The sequence below is a fragment of the Choloepus didactylus genome, chromosome 9 (genome assembly GCF_015220235.1).
Source record: "Choloepus didactylus isolate mChoDid1 chromosome 9, mChoDid1.pri, whole genome shotgun sequence".
Lineage (NCBI taxonomy): Eukaryota > Metazoa > Chordata > Mammalia > Pilosa > Megalonychidae > Choloepus > Choloepus didactylus.
The window spans coordinates 113,633,217-113,654,327 of record NC_051315.1 but is presented as its reverse complement, the minus strand read 5'-3'; the positions used below and the strand labels follow the sequence as shown (position 1 = coordinate 113,654,327).

The 21,111-nt window shown below is 39.4% G+C and overlaps 1 long non-coding RNA gene across 4 annotated transcripts in view; it reads right to left on the bottom strand.

The window, feature by feature from the left end:
* Window positions 1–21,111, bottom strand: part of LOC119544868 — a 186,713-nt gene that overhangs the window by 45,249 nt on the left and 120,353 nt on the right. The gene's annotated exons all lie outside the window — the stretch shown is intronic.

The following is a 21,111-nucleotide window of genomic DNA, read 5'->3' as shown; positions in this document are numbered from 1 at the left end:
AAAACCATTACAGCAGGCTGAAGTATTTAGGGGGAACAGTGCTGCAGTTCACTCTGAAATGCATCCAAAAATTAGATAAATTGATGTACAGATAGAGAGATGAAGAGGTAGAAAAACATGTGATAAAGCAAGTGTAGTAAAATTTTAGTGATAGAATCTAGATGGTGGGTGCATGGTACTCACTGTAAAATTCAATTTGTTGTATGTTTGAAAATTTTCATAATAACATGTTGAGAAAAAAAAATTATTAGAAAAGGGTCATTTACCCACTCTCCCCATTCCTGGGACAGTACCATCCCTTCTGTGTGCAGCAGGATTTGATCTTCACTGATGTGCAAATGGACAAGCCTTCAAAGCCTTCACGTTGCAAGGCTGTAATTAGGGCGCCAGTTTAGAAATTTGGCAGTCAGAGCTAAAAGGGAACATTTTCTATTTTGTGCTGTGCTCATCAAAAGACAAGATGAAACACACTCTTTTTCATGATATTTTTGCATTGTAATCCGACAAAGTTTAAATTCAGCTAGCTGCAGCATGCTTTGAGCGCTGAATTCTTCTCACACGACTAGCATAGCTCAAGATTACAATAGGGAGAAACTGACAAAGGACAGAATGCTTACTGTTTTTTTGTTATGTATGATATACACATTTGACGACAAAATATAGGGAGAAACAAACAAATAAATGGAAATCCCAGAAGAAATCATAATAACCAAGAATGAAAGGAGAATATTAAAGAAAAAAAAGGGGTGTGAATATTGTTTAATCCATAGAGATGCATAGAATCTATTAAAAGAGATCATTATAAACATTCCTATAGTCTCTAACATTATAATGAATATGAAATGTATTCCTATGGCTCCTGACAATGCATTACTTTGATTAATACTAGAATTATTCTCCTTCCCTCCTTATGGAAGAGCAGGTGGTATCCAGTTTGATGGGTGAGCCACTTAGGAAAGAAAAAAAAATCCATTTTTAATTCTAGGGCCAATTATTGGTAATATAAGAACCTATCACCCTATTCAGTTACCTTTTTGAAAAGGATATGCTTTCTCCTGGCTGTCTGAAAATGCTTATTGTTATCAAAGATAGTGTCTAGACAAGCAATTGACCTTCTTATCATGACCTACAATTGCCATTGTCATTTCTTTAACTCTCCATGGGCAGAAAAGATATATATAAAAATAATATCACACACACACACACACACACACACACATGTATACACATACTAATGTTTGAGGAAAGTATAGCCCATTTTCCTTTTTTCTCTTTTACCATTAAAATTGATCTGGCATTGGTTCATTTATTCTCTTTAAACCTTCCTTTTCTTCAAATAAACACTACTTAAAAAAAAAAAACTTGGACAAAGTTTCTTGAAGCATTTTGTAAAACACAAAGACAAAATGAAAAAAAAATTCAAATTTGGCCAGCTGCATGATCATATGCTAAAATGTCACAGACATTTTGCTTGATGGGACAAATTTTGGCCTAATCTTTAATGATTTGTCAACCTCAAATGCCAGAACTGCTTTAGGATTTGTACTATGCAGTTTAAAAAAGAACCTAAATTTCCCCATATCATAGCAATAATCTTAATACATCTTTCAAAGGTGATTTTAATAAACACACTTTCTCTTAGATATTTATTAATTATTGTTAAGCAATCCTTAAATATTTAACTTCAAAATTATTAAATATTAAACAGAGTATTTAATATCTCCATCCAAAATATTTCAACCTTAATCAGCTGCTTTGTCCTCTTTATGAAATCCTCTTCTGTGCTTTGTTTTTGCCACTTTAGTTTCCAAGAGAGACTAAATTCTGGGTGGTGGATGGGTTTCCAAGGGTTTCTCTTTGTCAAGAGCAAAACCTTCACAGGCAGTATGTTGCTGGTGATAACATCAATCAAACACTGAGGCAAATCACTGTCATTCTCTTGGTGGTATCCAGGGAAGAACAAAAAGTGCCAACACACTTTTTCATTTTTTTTAATTGTTTTTTTACAATGTATTTCTGGGTGCTTCTCTCTCTCTCCCTTTCTCAATCTCACTATCTCTCAATAATTTTAGAACCACCTAAGAGAGATTTTTGTGGAAACATATGCCAGGATTATATTCTCATAATGAAATGATGCATCAAAGCATTCATAATTATGCAGTAATTATGCCATATTGACCATGTATTTGCCCCAATCATCTGGAAATTTCAGGCAGAGACTGAACCATCTGAGCAATTGCATAAAATTTCCACATCACTAGTGTAGACATGCAAAGAGTAGCAACCTACAGTTTGACATAGACAAACGTTTTAGTTATACTTGATATCTAACAGTCAAACATTTCTTTTTACCTAAGATATCAAACACTTGGACAAAAAGGAAAGGAAGGAAGGAAGAGAGAACTATGATCACTAGTATTATGAAGAGTCTTTGAATAACTCTTCATTATATTTAAAGGACTTCCAAACAGGGCACCATTGGGTCTCAAAGAATATTTTGAGATTTACGTATTATATAAGAGGTAAAGAAAAAGTTATGCAAGGTCTAACAATCCATCCATAGCACACATGGTGATAACAGTTACCTAGAAACCTAACATCTACGTTTAGACATTTCAACTGAATTAGACATTGGCACTATTGCAGCAAATTTTTTTTCTCTTATATTAAACTAACCTGTACTCCAATAAGTATTGCAGCCCTGAATATTTGATAAAGAGGGTTTTTGTGATCCTTTTAATACATTTTTGCCAGTTATACAGGCTGATATCTTCATTCTTTCCAATACACTCTGAGAATTAGTTTGGAAATGAGGATGGCATAACCAGTTGCCTGCCTCCTCATATCATTGTATCCATGACAATTTAACATTGGCTGCTGATCTGTGAGTGAACTGTGAACAGAAAGGCCCTGTGGTTGCCTCTCCTCCCCTAATTGTGCTTTTAGAAGATCATGACCAAGGCCACTGGCAGAGTAAACAAGGATTGAGGAACTGGGTGTAGGTGGCACCATCTGCAGCAATCCAAAACACCCTTTAACAATCTGCTGGGCGATTATGGAGCTGGAGGGAGTAAACTTGCAACAGTTCAAGTCACAGACAATAGAAAAAAGGAAAGAAATACCATATCTATGCTATTTAATCCACTTGGTGGTGGTTTAAAGTAAATCTGCATTCCAAATAATTGTAATTCATGCCCAGTTTATATTGTCTTCTTAGGGCCAAAGATGGTAAGGGTATCCCTTGGGCCAATTTAAGTTGATGCAAATTAGAAGGAGTTACAGATTATATCAGCCCTCCTCATGTTTACATTTCCTTGTGTAGGAGCATAAAGAGATGCCATAATAATGTCAACTCCCTGGAGGTCATTTTGGAAATAGGTAGCCAAGATTTCTCCATCTGCCCTCTCCTCCTTTACCCAATTTTGATTCCTTTCTTTTGGGGGGCTGTGTTCCTAGAACCTCTTATGATTTTGTAACTCTGAGGGTAGATGATAAAATATATACTTTTTAAACCTAAAGAGGAGAAAGATTTCACATACTTTTTGACATACTTATATGGATGTGGGAGGTATTGATATCAGTTGATTATTTGCTGCAGTATTACAGATACACATTTTAAAAAAAGATCCATATCCTATAAGCTGCAACAAAGTTGGACAAGTTTTATGAGATCAAAGCAAGAAGAGAAAGAAATTCTCCCATTGAAACGATGCAAGCTGATGCTTATTTAGCCATATTTACAGACCTAAAGAAATAGGATCAGCATAAGGAGAAAGAGGGTGCCAGGGAAGCAGAGCTGGCTGAGGAGGGGCAGGACAATGCAGGGGAATGATTTGCTGAAGCTGCTGAACCCTTCTCCAGTGAAGTGCTGCAAGGCCAAGTTGGGAGTTTCTGCTGCTACGGAAACTCTCTCCCTGGAGCTCATCTACTTGGAAGAAAAAAAACGTATATCTTCTCTCTTTCTCTCTATTGCTGTCACTCAGTTTGAAAATCTTAATGAAGAAAGCTGACCATGCCCTTTCTGGGCTTTTCTGGGAAGATGTGTGCTCAGAGGCTATGTATCAAGAGGAGACCTAAGAATGATATGAAATCCCAGTTAATGCTGAGAGGTTGGGGAAACAGCATCAGAGTGGGAGTCAGCTGACGGATTCAAGTCTTGGCCCTACCCCTGAACGTGCGATCTTCAGCAACTCGTTGTCATTCAGTCCTTCAACTGATGGACCATGGGATCAGGCTCCTGGGTTTTCAGAGCTCTATGGATTGCATGTTCTGGGGTTCAGCTTCATTTTGCATTTACTGATCTGGAGACAGATTCTTCGTGCTGACACTCCAGTATTTCACCTCATCCTATCTAGTGCTGATAGCATCCTAGAGAGGTGAATCACCAACTACAGAGGAGCATTCTCAATTCAGACTTCACCTCAGCCACATCCCTGCTGCCTTCTCCTTTCATCTGCTCTTGCCGCTTGCCAGAGGGCCAAGGATAGATAGTCACAGGAAGAGGGTCACATCTGCACCCCAACTTTCCACACCTGCTGAAAATTCATTGCAGCAGGGCTTGCTTGTACTGAAGAGTTTCCATTGCATATTGCTTTTGGAATTGTATTCAAGAAGGGATGGTGGAGTGACGGGGAGAAGGCAGTGCAGGTGAGAAGGGGACGGAGAAAGATGAGCATGCATCTTTCAGAGGACCACAGGCTTCCAGGAACAGGACAGGGTGATTGTCTTTACAGGGATTCACATATCCTCCCCTCTGATGTGGTTGCAAATATGTGGCTTCTCCAGTACAACGATATTCACTGCAAAGTCGGTTCCCAGGTGCAGTCCAATGTATAAGAAGGAGGAACACACGTCACTCTCTGTCTTGCTCTGTCAGAACTGCACGCTGGTTATGGCTTAACAACAGGATTTTATTGGCTAATAGATTTGAGGCTAGAAGAAGTTCAAAATGAAGACATTGGCAAGGATTGCTTTCTTCCCAAAGTCTGTAGTATTCTGGTGCTGTCAGCAATCCTTGGGATTCCTTGGCTTGTCTCTCTGCCCACAGACACATGGTGATATCCTCTCCTTTTTGCTGCTCTTCTAGTTTCCAGTGACTTTTGGCTTCTCCTTGACTCCTAGCTTCTACTTCTGGCCTTCCCTCATGTCTGGCTTCCAGTTTCTTCTCTTTTTAAGACCTCCAATGATATGGATTAAAACCCACCCTCAATCAGTTAGGCCATACCTTAACTAAAAATAACATCTTTACAATAGGTAAACACCCCTAGGAATGCAGATTAAGATTAAGAACATGTCTAAATTAGGGTACATAATTCAATCTACCACAGTTTCTTTAAAGCTTGACTTAAGTCCTGTCTCCTCCATGAAGTTTTCTGGGACTGACCCAGTTATTTCTTATCATCTTCCCTGAACACATAGAGATGCTGACCTCCCGCTTTCCATTCAGCTTGTGCTTCCTAATAACGTTCTTCAGTTTTGCCCAGTCCCTACTGCCCAGTAGGAGCCCCTACCCCCAGCCCCAATACAGCAGCCCCTCACTTGCTCTATTTTGACTGACGGCAAAGCTGGAAAATAAAATGCAATTAAATGCTAGCATTACTCAAAGAATCCCAATATTGTTATGTCAATTAAATATTTGCTAGAACATTTACTCTGATGAGAAATGGGGAAGGGATGATTGATTACTAACCTTGGAAGCAGGATGCCAGGGCTGAAAGCCACAGGTGTTGGAGCCATTCAAAACCTGGCTTCAAATCCAGGATCTGCTATTTATGAGCTGAGTGACTTTTTTTAAGGGACTCAAATTTTGTGAGTCTCGGTTTCTTCACTTGCCAGGCTGTGTGATAACTTTCTCACATAATTGCTGTGTACAGGTATGTACCTGGAACTGATATGCACATGAGTTTTAGCTCCCTAGCATCACTTCTTCCCTCTTGAAAGAAAAGACACAACAAATTAGAACTGTTCTCTTATGCTGTGGCTATAGAGGATCTAGCAATGAAAGAGGGATTTTGAGAATCAGGGGGGTTGCAAAGAGAACCATGTTAACTATTGAACTAGTACAGTACACAATGTGTGGAAAGATAAAAGAAATTGGAATGACTTAACCCCCTCAAACTACAAGATTGCTTACTAATGGCCTGTAAGTGTCTGCCTGAAAACCAAATATCAACAGAGGCCACTCAGAGTAAATTGAACTGTCATGCACAATCTCTTATATTTAATTAATATTTAGCTCATGTAGATCCTAGACATCATGTTTGACAGTCAGTGGATACCATTTCATTCAGTTATCACTAAGAAATTATAATCTTTGCTCTAAAGAGTTTGATGACACATGTGCAATAAATTATGATACCATGTAGTAATGGCTATAATAAAAGTATGAAAAAAGGTGTCATTGCAGGTTGAATTAATTCAACCTTTTAAATTCTCAGTTAAAATGACAGTTGGAAGTGTACATGCATAATGGCAAAAATAACTTATTCCACTAATTTGCAAAAATGTATTTGGAAATGGTAAAACCCAAGGTGCCTGATTAATGACCATCAAGCTGGTCAATAACAATGGATCAATGCTAAATAAAAAGGATGCTAAAGATCAATGAGAGGTAAAGCTTGTGATTATGCCTAAATCACTCCCCTTCAAAGTGCTTTACTCATGTCCACTAATTAGTCTTTATTATATTGTGTTGAGGAAATGATAAGTATGATTATCCCCAAATAACATTTTGAAGCACTAGGGTTTAGGCCTTTCCCAGGAAATGCCCAAATATGAGACCTAAGCACTTGCTCAGAGCCAGGATTGCTAATCGGCTCTTGATATTATTTTAGGAGACAACTCTAATTAAGAGCATCAATGGAATCCTCTGCGACACATGGCCTAGAGTCCCAGCTCCATCTTTTAGTAGCTGGGTGAACTTGGACAAGTTACTTAACTTATCTGAGCTACAATTTTCTCATTTACTAAAAGATGGTGAAGAATTTCCATAAAAGGCTGTTTTAATTTTGCCAAATAACAAGGGCACAGTAAACAGCAGCCATTGTCATTTCTGTTGTTATTGTTACACTTATTTTTGAAACATTGGCCATGGTCTATGTAATTTACAAAGGAAGGGACCAGGTAGGAGACACTCAGAGCAGGATCAGGAGCTGTCCCTCGGGATGGAAGGAAACTAACAGGACTTGAGGGCTTGCTATGTGCCAGGCATTGTGCTAAATATTTTATATTTTGGATTTTAAATTGTTTTCCTGCTTATTACTCTGCAGTGGGGTAGGCACTGCTGAGAAGATAGTCCCTGTTGCAATGGTGGAATGTGCAGGAGAATCCTGGGCAGTAGTGCTCAGGAACTCAGGCTGGCAGCAGAGTCAAGCTCTGTGAATCCCATCAGCATCTGAAATCCCCAGATGCTGAGCTGCAGGTCAGGGGAGGCTCCATGGGAGAAACACAAAAACAACAAGAAGGACACCAGTCCAAAGATTAGGGGACTAGAAAGATGATGAAAATAGATACTTGGGCGCAGGGAGCGCCATAGAAATCCAAGGAGGACAGCAAGATACAAGGGGTGGGGAGGACAGTTGATAAGCTCAGATATCTAAATCGAAGGCCAAGATTTCAGCAGGATCCTTAGCAAAGTTAACTTCATTCTATTGCATAGGTTTTTATTTTGTTTTACTTTTAGCTGCCGGAACCCTCTGTCAGCTCTCAATTTATTGCCTCTCAGCTCCAAATGTGCTCTTCAATGTATGCTCTTTGACAAGTATGGGATTCCTTTAAGCATTTCTCTGTTAAAGTAAGCATGATGTTAACCTTTCTCAATAAAGGGAGCTGGAGGAACATTGCAGGAGGAAGAGGCTTCCTGCAATTTATGGTGCTGGTGGGAAGGCTAGGAGGTGTGGATGTGAGAGCCTGCAGAGTCCATAAAGCAAAGTGGACCCTCTGTGAGCTTGCACCCTTGGCCTGGGGATCACCTTTCCACAGCCCTCTCCGCATGGAAACCAGAGCCCCAAGAGGCATACACATGGTTCACATGCAGCTGCCTGGGGCACAGGAGGTCGCGCCAAGCAGTCACTCCAACCTCAAGCTTTCTGACCCCCACCAGACCCTCCCCAACCCCAGCTTTGACAGCCTCTGCCCTCATTGGGGTCCACACTCCACTGCTCATGCACACCAGCAGCTCCCCACCAGCACTGCAGAAGGTTGCCTGTTATTTGTCCAGCAACTCCAAGACCAGTTCCACCTGGATGAACCACACCTGCTGTCTAGTGGATGAACCACACCTTCGCCAACCAGTTCAACCTGTTCCAAGTGTGTCCTTCCTTGGGAACGCTTCCTTAGCCCTAGAGCATGAAGCAGAGTTTCCTCATATCATGGAGTTACACTTTTATCACAGTTAATAATTTTGTATATTAAACTTCCCCTGCTCAATCTACTGTGTTCTTTCTGTCACCTGATTGGACCCATTCTGCTACATCTCCTTTTTTCAAATAAAATTTTACCTGAAACTCAATATGTTAGAATGACATTTAAACTCTGTATTGTAATCTACAGGGTCAGTTATGTGCAAACTGGAGCCCAAACTTCCCTCTGCCACACTCTTACCTTCCCTTTGGTCCTGATTTGGTCCTCTGGTCCAAGCTTCCATCTGGAATGACCCTTCACAGTGGCCACCTGGTCTACCTGCAATGTTCTTTCCCCATCTTCCTGGCCAAGCACCAGCTCCCCCACCCAGCAGTGCACCATATCTAAAGTGACTGCTCAAATTACTCTATTTGTAAATGATTTCTTAGTCTTCATCACATTTACCACTTGCTGGAATTATCTTGCTTTGTGTTTCCTTTCCATTCTTCATCTGCTGCCTGCATTCTCCAAACCCCGACTCCCACCCCCTACCCAAGAGAGTAGAGACTTTGTTTGCCTTTGTCATCTCCAGGATCACCAACATTTAGCACATAACACTGGCACATGGAGGGACTTGGTAAACATTTGCTAAAAGAGTGAACGATAAATGTAGAGCTGCTCTGGTAGAAGCTTCTGGTTGAGGACTCAGTTCTCTCCCTTCCCTCCAGACCCCTACTCCTTCATAGACAGCAGGCGACGGGCCATCTGAGGCTAACCGAGGCCCCGTAGAGCTGTGTATCATTCCACCTGAGTGGGATTCTGACTTAAAGGTGTTCAGTCATAATCCTACAAATGGTAGCTTTGCCCCTTGGCTCCTCAGCCAAGCACATACACCAAATCTTCTTAGGAAGACACCAGGATTTTAGGAAACTGTCTAGGACATTTGGAAAGAGTTTAATACCCCTCCCTGCTTGAAATCATGATTGCTCCTTGATGCTGGGGCTTCCAGGTAGCAATTGGCTCTGGGGACAGGTGGACACAGAGCTTGGGAAGCCAGCTGCCCTATACCAGGGGACACGCTGAAAAACTAGTATCTCAAATTCTTGCCTCTCATTAGGGCAAACAGCCTGCTATACTGCTATAAACAAGAGGCAGTCTGAGCATGCCCTTTATTTTTATTTTAAAGAATTATTTTGGTTGACAGCAGATTTTAAAATAAAATGCTTCCAAACTTAGAATCATAGGATGTTAGAGCAGGAAGAGACCTTTGCATCACCCTGTGCAGTCTCTTACTCAATTTACCCTTGGCCGTCCACTTTGGGGAACGAGAATAATTACTTATTGCAAACAATAGTGGAGCAGAGACCTTCCACTGCTCTATGGCCTACAGAGAAGAAAGTGCTGATGGCTGTTCTGGGAGTTGGGGTGAAAGGGTCACTTCAAAAGCAGAGGTAACTCTGACCACAAAGAAAATGAAAATGTTACATGGCTTCCGAGGTTGTCAGAAAGAGAAGGAGAGGGAGGAAACAGCTCAGCCCTTTGGGCAAATGCTAGAGGGAGAGTTTAAGGAACTTGTAAAATCAGGGGTTCCTCTTGGCCACCCCCACTACCCTCCAGGCAGACCCTTGGGTCTGAAACCAGAGGCAAAGGAAGAATAAAAGAAAAGGCTAATGAGAGCTACAAAAGGCAGAGCATGGAACCAGCAGGGGTTGCCTGGACTAAAGATCCTGCAAAACCCTCTGTTGCAGGACCAGAAATTGCAAACAACTCCTCCTGCAAAAGAAAGTCCTAGACAGTGAGCCTCAGAAGTTCTGCTTTATTAACCAAATAAGTCATTTCTGCAGTTGATGTTTACTTGGTGACTGTAATTTCCCAGCCCTGTCCATGGACATCCGTAAAAGATGAATTGTGTTACACATAATCACACAGATTTGACTTACAAATTAGATGACTTTATAAGGCATAATAGAGAAAGCATCATTTTTTTTTTTTTTTTTTTTTTTTTTTGCCATAGCCATCAAGTACACCTCTGGGCAGTTTATATGGGACGCAACATGATGTCTCTAATGACTTTGATTTCCTTTCATGATAATGCCATTATTAGTTCTAATTCTTAGCATTGATCATAGTGATCAATGCTTGATCACCATGGGCCAGACAATATAATTCACTCTTTTCAGACATAAACCTCACAAAAATCCAACGAAGTAGATAGTAAAATGATCACCATTTTAAGGATGAGAAAACCGAGACCTGGAGAAGCCAAGTAATTTGGCCAAGTTCCGACAGATAATAGGCAGAAGGAGTGAAATCTAGACCCTAGCACCTACATTTTGAAACCCATTAATCTTCTTGACATATGCTGTCAGTTGTGCAGCCAGGAAGTGGGAATCCTAGGCACAGTTCATGCGTGAGTTCAGAAGTATTTGTAAGCCTGAGGCAATGGGATGTAAGGAGGCATTCCATATGGCAAGAGAGGAATATTGGAGGAGGAATGTGTGGAAAGTATAAGGCTGAAGAGGTAGCCAGAGCCCAGATTATAAAGATGCAACGTATGGCATGAAAGATGCTTATATTTTTATTTTAAAAGCAATTGGGAAGCACTGATTTATTTTGAGCAAGGAGCTATGTTTTGGGTGAATCATTTTCCTCAAAAAGACATGTTCAAGTCCTCACCCCTGATCTCACGTATGTGACCGTATTTAGGAATTGGGTCTTTGGAGATGTGATTAGTTAAAATGAGGCCAAAGGTTAAGTCCCACACTCATGGACCCACCACCAATGTGACTGGTATCCTCATAAGAAGGGAAATTTGGATACATAGAGACAGACACAGGGAGAAAATCATGTGAAGATGTAGGGGGTGGAGAATGAATGATGCATCTGCAAGCCAAGGAGCACCAAGGATTGTTTAGAAATACCACAAGCTAGACAAGGCGTGGAAGGGTTCCCTCCCTAGAGGTGTGAGATGGAGCATGGCACTGCTGACCCCTTGAATTTGGACTCCGAGACTCCAGAACTGTGAGATAATAAATTTCAGTTGCTTTAAGCAACCCAGTTTGTGGTACTTTGTTACGGCAGCCCTAGGAAACTATGGTAGGAAGTGATAGTTAGATTTTAATTACCAGATTGGAGAGAAGCAAAATTGGATGCCAGAAGGGTAGTAACAGGGATGCTGAAATATTCCAGTTGAGAGATGGTGGGAGCCTGAACTGAGGCAGTGGCTACAGGGAGGGAGAAGTAACAGACCTAATATATCTTGAGAAGGTAGATTCAAGCAAACTTAGTGATTGATTGGATGTGGTAGGGTGGGAGAGAAAAGATTCAAGGGTAATTCAAGTGGAGGCATTTAAAATGATACACTATTTTGCTGCAAAGTCAAGTGGGAAGGTGATGGGTTCAATTTGTGAGTTTTCGATGTTCATGCCTGAAGAGCAGTGATGACAGAAAAACATGTGTTCTAGATATTAGAACAGTGAAAGTGGGGAGAACTTTATGTTCAACACAAACAATTATGATATCAGTAATGTATCATTCATATTTTATTTTCAGAAAATGCCCATGTCTCTAAAACTGCTGCTAGTTTTTAAAAATTGGATGAGGGAGTAAATCCAGGAAAAGCAAAACACTCTTGTGATATAAGTAAGCAACATGCTCTAACTTAAATGAAAACAAGTGAAAGGTTAAAAATAATCATGCTGTGCACCCCTCAAAGATCCACAGCAGGCAAAATGCATTTTTTTCATCGTGGGGTGGCAGTGAAGTGTACAAAAGCACCATAAAAGTAGAATTCTCCAAAAAGTAATGCAGGTGTCTAGGTCAAATGCAAATAAAGGAGTATGCAAATTGAGCTATACTTGACTATAAAATCAGAAGCTTAAAAACATTTCAGGAAAGTGAAATTTTAGTCTCACAAAATTCACCCAGTCCTCATTATAATACATTTCCCATTTGTGCCATTCATTCAATGTGCTAAATGCATGATGGGCCTCCAGTTAAGTAGATTTAGAAGCTGATTATGCTGCATTAAATTCATTCACTTCAATTTTAGCAAGATTTTTTTTCCTTTAAAAGGATTGCTAAACCAAGAAAAGTAGAAAGTAAGACGGAGAATAGAATACCCCTTGGTGATGCTGTAACAAGTTTAGAAAATAGAATGGCTTCATGATATCATGTAAGGACCTACGTTTTCATTTATCTGATTTAAATAACTAAAGAATACATTTGAATTCCGTTAATTGCTTTCACTCTGTACTTGACACTTCTGTATACATGATTAGCTCATACCCTGAGTCTTTATTTCTCTCAAAATATCTATCCGATTATGGATTTATGTTTTCCCATTTAGAGTACATAGGAGTACATAGGAGATTCAACGATTAAGAAAAAAATTAAGAAAAAAAGTATCAGAAAAGACACCATTATAGATATTAAGAGAATTAGTTCCAATCTTGGCTCTGCCCTTAAAAAAGAATGTCAGCAATCTGAGCTTTAAGTATGATCTCTAAGTCCCTCTTATGTCTGAAAACATATATGATTTTGGGAAAAGCTAGTTGGATCCCAATTGTTTGATCCTCCCCTTAATGCACTTCTATTTAAAGTTGGAAAAAGCAAAATTTAATGATCAGTATTATTAAACTATTTGTGTCTTAATGTGCCCTTCATTGAAAAATTATATTGCACACCAAAGCTGCCTAAAAAGCAGTGGTTTGTAATATCATAAATTTCATTTTTTCTAAAGGAGTTCATAAAATTATTATTAGAAGAAGAGACAAGAAAATGGGAGGATTTCAACCAAATATCAACTCTATCATACTTTTATGAGGCATGAGTAGCCAATAAATACTTGGAGAAATGCTCTTTCCATGAAAAACTTTTGTAAATCACAAAGCAGGATAACACACTCCCTTAAATAGGACTTAGGACCATCAGCTTGCATATATGATGAGTAAAAGAGAATTTTCATCAGTGGCCTACAGTTTTTTAAAAAAATGGTTATTATAGTAATGATAATATTTCAGAATCTACTATGTCATATTTTATAAAAATCTTTGAATCACAAAAGGAAGTAATAAATGCAAGATATTTTGTAAAATATACAGCCTCATACAAATGCACAAGTGATCTATTTATTACCTGCCATGCTATAAAGGAGGGAACTTTAGTCCAGCCAGAATGAGTGACTTGCCTACCTTCACATTGCTCATAAATGGACAACCTGGGCCTGCATTTCCCTAGTCTTCAAATACTGGCTGTTTCACTTCTCACTTGTAATCCCCCCTGCCACCTACCCCCCCACACATACACTGTAATCACGGAGCTCTGCTTTCTCTGCTGGGCAGGTAAATTGCCACATAACACCTGAGGAATCTCACTGTTAATGCTCTAAGTTGATGCTCCTTCCATTTTGCTTTCTCAGTAATATTATTCCATCTATGTGACATCATCCAAGAATTGAACTCAATTTGTAGGAAGATGTAATCCACTTTTTGTTAGGATTGTATCATTTTTAAAATAAAATTTTCTATTTATTTTAATAGGCATTGGCTAGTTATTAGGACTGATGCTGTTTTAGGTAACACCTCCTTTGGTAAGCCAACCTCCTGCAGGCTCTATGGGCTTCTATGCAGGGAGCCACATGTTGGAAAGCAGCTCTCAACACTTAAGTTTTCAATCTGCCCTGTGCAGTGAAGGTACTGGGTTACTTCCTGACTCAAGTCTTGTACTTCCTGTTGAAATTTCAACTAAGTTCCTGTAACATACCTGAGACAAGCTCCTTGTTTTAAGGTTATCTGCAGTACAAAGATGATTGATATATCCTGAAATCAGTGTAAAATCGAGCTTTCCCTATTTTGCATTACTGTCGGTTTACCCAAGTGCTCTGCTATTCTTTCTTCAAAATTATTTATTATGTTCTTCAAAGAAATAGCGTTCCAGAATTCCAATGTGCAATATTATTATATTAATTTAAAGCACAAACATACATTTGACAGTATGCTTTTCTTTATGATTCTATCTCCTTTGTGGTCTTACTAGCTATAGATCTTTAACTTACTGGCTACTTTAGGGTTGATACTGTATATTTTAACTTATCACAGACTACAGACTACCTTCAAGTGATATTATACCATGTCACCTGTAATATAAGGACCTTAAAATAGTATACTTCCATTTCTTTCTCTGGACCCTTGTGCTATTCTTGTCATATATTTTACTTTTACAAATGCTATAAACCCAACATCACATTGTTATTATTTCTATTTAAAGAGTTAATTCTCCTTAAAGAGATTTAAATAGTAAGAAACCTATCTCATATTTTTCCCATGTAGTTATAGTTTTTGGTGCTTTTCATTCCATATTTCTATCTGATATCATTTTCCTTCTGCTAAAAGGACTTCCATTAACATTTCTTGTACTGCAGATCTACTGGTGATAAAATTCCTTTTCTTAAATATGAAAAAAGTTGTCATTTAAATTTGTGTTTTTGAAGACATTCTAACTCAGTGTAGAATTCCATGTTGGCAGTTTATGTTTTATTCTTTCAGTACTTGAAAGCTGTTGCTCCACTATCTTTTCACTTTCATTGTTTCTGATGAGAAATTTGATCTCTTTATTTTTGTTCCCTGTACATAATGTCTTTTTCTCCCTGGCTACCTGCAAAATTTATCTCTCGGTCATTGGTTTTGAACAATTTGATTATGTGCCTTGGTGTAACTTTATTCATGTTTCTTGTGCTTAGGTTTCATTGCACCTCTTAGATCACTGAATTTATAGCTTTTGCTAAATTTGGAAACATTTGGCAGTAATTTGTTTAAATGTTTTTTGTTTGCTTTGTTTTTTTGCCTTCTCACTCCTTCAGGCACTCCAAGTAAACATATATTAGACCATTGAAACTCATCTCACAGTAATCTGATATTTTCAGTTTTATAGATTTTTTTTTTTCTGTATTTCATTTTGAATAGTTTCTATTTTATGTCTTCAAGTTCACTGATCTTTCATTTACAAAATCTAATCTGCCATTGATATCATCCGGTACATTTTTCATCTCAGATGCTGTAGTTTTCAACTATAGCAATTTTATTTTGGTCTTTCTGATATTTTCCATGTTCTACTTAAATTTTGAATGCATGGGACACAGTTATAATAACTATTCTAATGCTCTAATCTGCTAATTCTAATACTTGTGTCAATACTGGGTTGGTTTTGACTGATTGATTTTCCTGCTTCTTTGCATGCTTGGCAATTTTTTATTGGATGTCAGATACTGTGAATTGTATCTTGCTGGAGCTAGATAATTTTGTACCCTTATAAATATTCTGGACCTTTGGTCTAGGATGCAGTTATTTGTTAACAGTTTTATCCTTTTGAGTCTTGTCTTTAAGATTTGTGGGATGGGACCAGAGCATTACTCAGTATAGGACCAATTATTTCCACTACTGAGGCAAGGAAGACCTTCCTAAGTACTCTATTGAAAGTCTTGTGAATTTGATGTTTTCAGTATGCCTGATGGGAACAGGCACTCTTCCTGGTTCTGTGTGAGCATTGAGGACTGTTAACTCTAATCCTTTCAGATAGTTCTTTTCCCAGCCTTGAGTATTTTCCTCACATTCATATGTTTATCAGTATTCAGTTGAATACTAGAGGGAAACCATCTGCTGTTCTCTGGAATTCTTTCTCTGTGCAACTATCTCCTCTCTGATACTATGTCCAGCAAACTCTTCCTGCTTTGGTGTTTCCAGACTCTCAGATCCCTTTTCTCAACTCAAGGAGTTTTCCAATCTCTCCCTGGGTTCTTCCTCCCGGCACTGCAGCCTGGAACGTCTCTCCAGGCAGTAAGCTTGGGAAATTGTAGGACTCACCCTGTTTGGTTCCTGTCTCTCTCCTGTCACCAAACCTCATTGCCTGATGTCCAGTGTCTTGCAAACATTGTGTCATGTATTTTATGTTTTTTGTTGTTTTGTTTTTTGGTTGTTTCAAGCAGGAGGGTAAATTTCTCTGTTACTCCATCTTGAGCTAGTCAGTTATGTTTATTATTGTGCCTGGAGGACATGGCAAACACCTAGAGGGAATGACAGTTTGGTACATAGCAGTAAAGAAATGGAAGTTGGGGAGGTAAGGGGAAATAAGTGCTGTAATAACAGATGGCTTTGTAGTAACCAATGTGGATGTATGACCAATGGCTTAAGGAGTCTCCTTGATGTCCAAGCAATGGGAACACTTCACAAAATATGGGGGATAAGGAAAACTTCAAGATTAATTAGCTTGAATTTCCTGGGAGCCTTTCAGGATGGGGGCTCAGAGTATACATTAAGTTTCTTTGTGGAAAATAAAACAATACATGCTTCCTGCTGATAGCACTTTCAAAGTAGGAATCATGATTAGCCAAAGATAGATAAACATAATGAAACATAGATAAATTTACAGAGTGCTTAGAGGAAGACTCCTCTAAGGGTTTAACAGATTTCATAGAGTTTAATCCTGTCAACAACACTATGATAGAGACTATTATTATCCCCATTGTACAAACGAGAAAACTGAAAGGTAGAGAGGATAAAAAAAAAAAATTCCCAAATTCACATGAATATTGAGTGGAAGAGCTACGATTCAAATCCAGGGAGAACAGCAGCAAAACTTGGATTCTAGCCTTCCCGTGCTATCCCCTGTCTAATTAGATAAGTAGAAACAAATAAAAGCATGAATTTCCTCTCCTAGAATAAGAAGCTAATTTTCTCCATGGTATTCTGGGTATTCTGCAGTAGAATACCAGGTTTCTGCTTTTGGTCACTGAGCCTGTGTTTTCTAGCCCTTTGTGGAATCTTCGGCTTTAAGAAATGGACACGTAGATCAGGTTAGAAGGGAGAAAGAGATTCAGAAACCTCACCAGCGATGATTCAAAATGCAGCAGTAAGTAGACAGATAAGGAGCATATTCTCTAGAAGGCAAGGTCAATAGTGCCTGGAATGTCATTATAATGTGTATCAGAGACTATGTCAAAGTGATTCCCACTGATTTAGAGTTCTGAGGCCATCTGATTTTTAATTTGAATTTTGCAAGTGCTCATTTCATAGTACTGTGTAGCATTAAACAATTACTGATAGAAAATTAAAATTTTTACTGAGAAATTGAGGGCCACCCCTCAAGATGGTATACTATAGTATTGGGATCACTGACATTTCAATTTATTCTTTAAAATTATAGCAACTCTAAGAGTTAATTACAGTGCAATTTGTCTATCTAAAAAATGAGTTTTGTCTGCATATGAGGAAATACACTTTAAATCTGACATTTCTCACAATGAATAACTTTCTTTCTGTTGTAACGACCAAGCCCAGAACAAATGGGACTTTTAAAATTAATAATGATACTTCCTTCCAATGAGCACCATGGTTGGGGGTTCCAGGGAGATTTTACCAGTGTAGCTGTAGCAATTCTGCACATGAATTCTTGAGTAGCCCCAGGCTTAGTCTTCCAACCTCTTCTCTATTTCAACTTACTCCCTTGGTGATACGACATCCAATCTCATGGAATTAAATGTCCATTGTATGTTAAAGGCTCCGCAAATTTTTTCTCTCACAAAGAACTTTCCCCTGAAGTCTAGAGTATTGTATCAAACTGTCTTCTTAAGCCTCTATTTCAATAACAAATTTAACACATAAAAAGATAAACTTTTGAGCTTCAGCCCAACCTACTCTTCCCCACCTTTCCCATCTCAACGAATTGCATCTGAATCTTTATAGACACTCCAGCCAGAAACTTGGGGAGTAACTCTCAATTCCTCTCTTTCTATTGCATCATATATCCAATACCACGGGAAAATCCTCTGGTTTCTGGCCACTTCTCACAATCTCTGATGCAACCCAAATGGGTGACACATCTAGCCTGGCTCATCAACCAGTCTCCTTGCTTCCACCCGTGTCCTCCTATAGCCTATAAAACAACAGCCAGAGTGATCCTATTATAAAAGAATGATCTCTCTCATAGCTTATGCAGATGTCCTTACAATGGCCTACAGAGCCTCACTCTTTGGAGCTCATCTTCTCAACAGCACTGCTAGTAGAAATATATTATGAGCCATAGTGGGCTCCACATGTGCAACTTTAAAATTTTCTAGTAGCCACATTTAAAATAGCAAAAATGAAGAGATAACATTCATTTTAATAATTTATTTTACTTGACCAAGTATAACCAAAGTATCATCATTCAGCATATAATCAATTAAAAATTATGTAGGAGATATTTCACATTTTTTTTTCATAGTGAGTCTCTGAAATTTGACATGTATTTTATGCTTACAACACATCTCAATTAAGAGTAGCCACATTTCAAGTGCTCAGTTGCCACATGTGGCCAGCAGCTGTCATATTGGAAAGGGCCGCTCTACAATTCTCCTTCCCACTTGCTGTGCTCACATCACACCAGGCCTGCCCTTATCTCAAGACCTCACTGACTTTTCCCTTGTTGTGCCCTCTGTCTAGAATACTCTTTTCTCCTGGATATCTCATGACTCTCTCCCTCTCATCTTTCAAATCTTTGTTCAAATGTTTTCCTTTAGGTGAGGTCTTGTCTGCCTACTTATTCAAAATTACAACTTCTTCCAACTATGTTATCCATTGTCAACCTTCCCTGGTTTATTTTCTCCATTGCATTAAAAATTCTAACAAATTACACAATATATATAACAAATATATATGAAATTTGTTCATTTTCTTTGAATTCAATTTAATCTGAAACCGAGCTCTCATTCGACTGGCCTGATGGGGAATTCCATTTCATTATTACAGGGGTTCCTTTCTCCCACCCCAGAATTACATGAAGGTACCAGGAGCTATGGGTAATTCTTAATGCATTACATTGTCTCCATAGCTGCTTTGCTAGGATTGGACGTGGGGGACTCTATTAGCTTGGAACACTGGTGTCCACAAGTCTCAGTCCCTGGGTTCAGTTCTGGGGTCCCTGGTACCCTAGGATTACCATGCAGCCTTTCCTGTAGGAGGTAGATCTGTTCCACCTCTCTGAGGGGCTATACTGCTTCTCACTGTGTAGAAACTCAAGCCACTATCCTTTAATCCATAACGATTTCTCTTATGATTTTCATTCACCTTTCTCAACCCCTAAGGCATTTGCCTCTCTTACCTCCCTTCAATATATGTTCTCAGTGACATTAATTTTAGGAAACAAAACCCTGATATGTCTGGAGGAGGGTGAGAGCTGGACAGATACAATCATGGTGGATAGTGGAGTAGACAAGCAGGCAAGCTTTATAACAGAAATCCCTTTAGGTCTGGATTGGGGTGAGATGGGGTAAAAGTATAATGAGGAAAACATTGGTTAAAATATTGCTATGGAGGAAGAGCTAAGATGGCAGCATAGAGAGGAGTGGAAGACTGTTAGTCCCCCCCGGAACAATTCATAAATGACCAAAAATCTAATAAATAACCTGGAATAACTGCGGGGAGACAAACATGACTGTCTGTTCGCCATCCACCAACCTGAATTGGGAGGAATGCTTGAGATCGCAGCATAAAATCTGGAAGTAAAACTGCAGACCCACGCTGAGAGCCGAGAGCCGAGAACCGGCCCCTCACAGGCAGTACTCTCTCAGCCCAGCTCCAAGTGGGGTTTTAATGTTAACTGCTCAATACAGACAGCAAATCCTCAACAAGCAGACAGAGGCTTTTGGTGACAACTGACCTTGGGAGAGTCCGGGGACATATTTGTCTCAGGACAGGGAGCCCAGAGGATCGGGTGCTATCTCTGGCTGATGGGTGAAACTGGGAGCTTTTCTGTCCCTTTCTCTCTCTGTGGAGAAAACCTCAGCCATTTTCAGCTGTAGCACTTTGCAGTAAAGACAGCCTCAGCCATTTTAAAATCAAAACACTTTGATCAGCAGAGTCAGAGAAACAAGGAATTTATTGATATGCAGATGGCCTCTCGGGAGGGGGCATAGCTTCCCAAGAGGAAAGGGAGGGGCCCAGCTCTACTGTCCACCTTTCTGGAACCAGACCCCAAAGCCTGGGGGAGGAGAGCCACAGGCCACACCCTCTTACACATGCAGTGACAGGCTGACAGGTGCACCTGCTGGGCAGAAAAGCACAGGTGTATCAATCCTCTAAGAAAAACCATCAGGGAAACCATATACTGAATATTTCCTCCTTCTATGACCTGAGCCTGTTCTTGTCTGGGAAAACCTGATTGGGGTGGCTTAGGAGGTCAGATGCCTAGACAACAGAAAACTACAACCTACACTAAGAAAAATGAAGCTATTGCCTGGTCAAAGGAACAAATGTACACTTCAGCTGAGATACAGGAATTTAAACAACTAATGCTAAATCAATTCAAATAGTTTAGAGAGGAGACTCGGGCAAGATGGCGGCATAGAGAGGAGTGGAAGCTAAGTAGTCCCCCTGGAACAACTACAAAAAACCAGAAACAACTGGTAAATAATCCAGAATAACTGTGGGGGGACAAACGAGACCATCCACTCATCATAAACCAACCTGAATTGGGAGGAATACCCGAGAACACAGCATAAAATCTATCCAAGAAGCACAGCGTACTCCAAACAGAAGAGATATGAATAGGCCTATGCCAAGACACTTAATAATCAGATTATCAAATGTCAAAGACAAAGAGAGAATCCTGAAAGCAGTAAGAGAAAAGCGATCCATTACATACAAAGGAAGCTTAATAAGACTATGTGCGGATCTCTCAGCAGAAACCATGGAGGCAAGAAGGAAGTGGTGTGATATATTTAAGATACTGAAAGAGAAA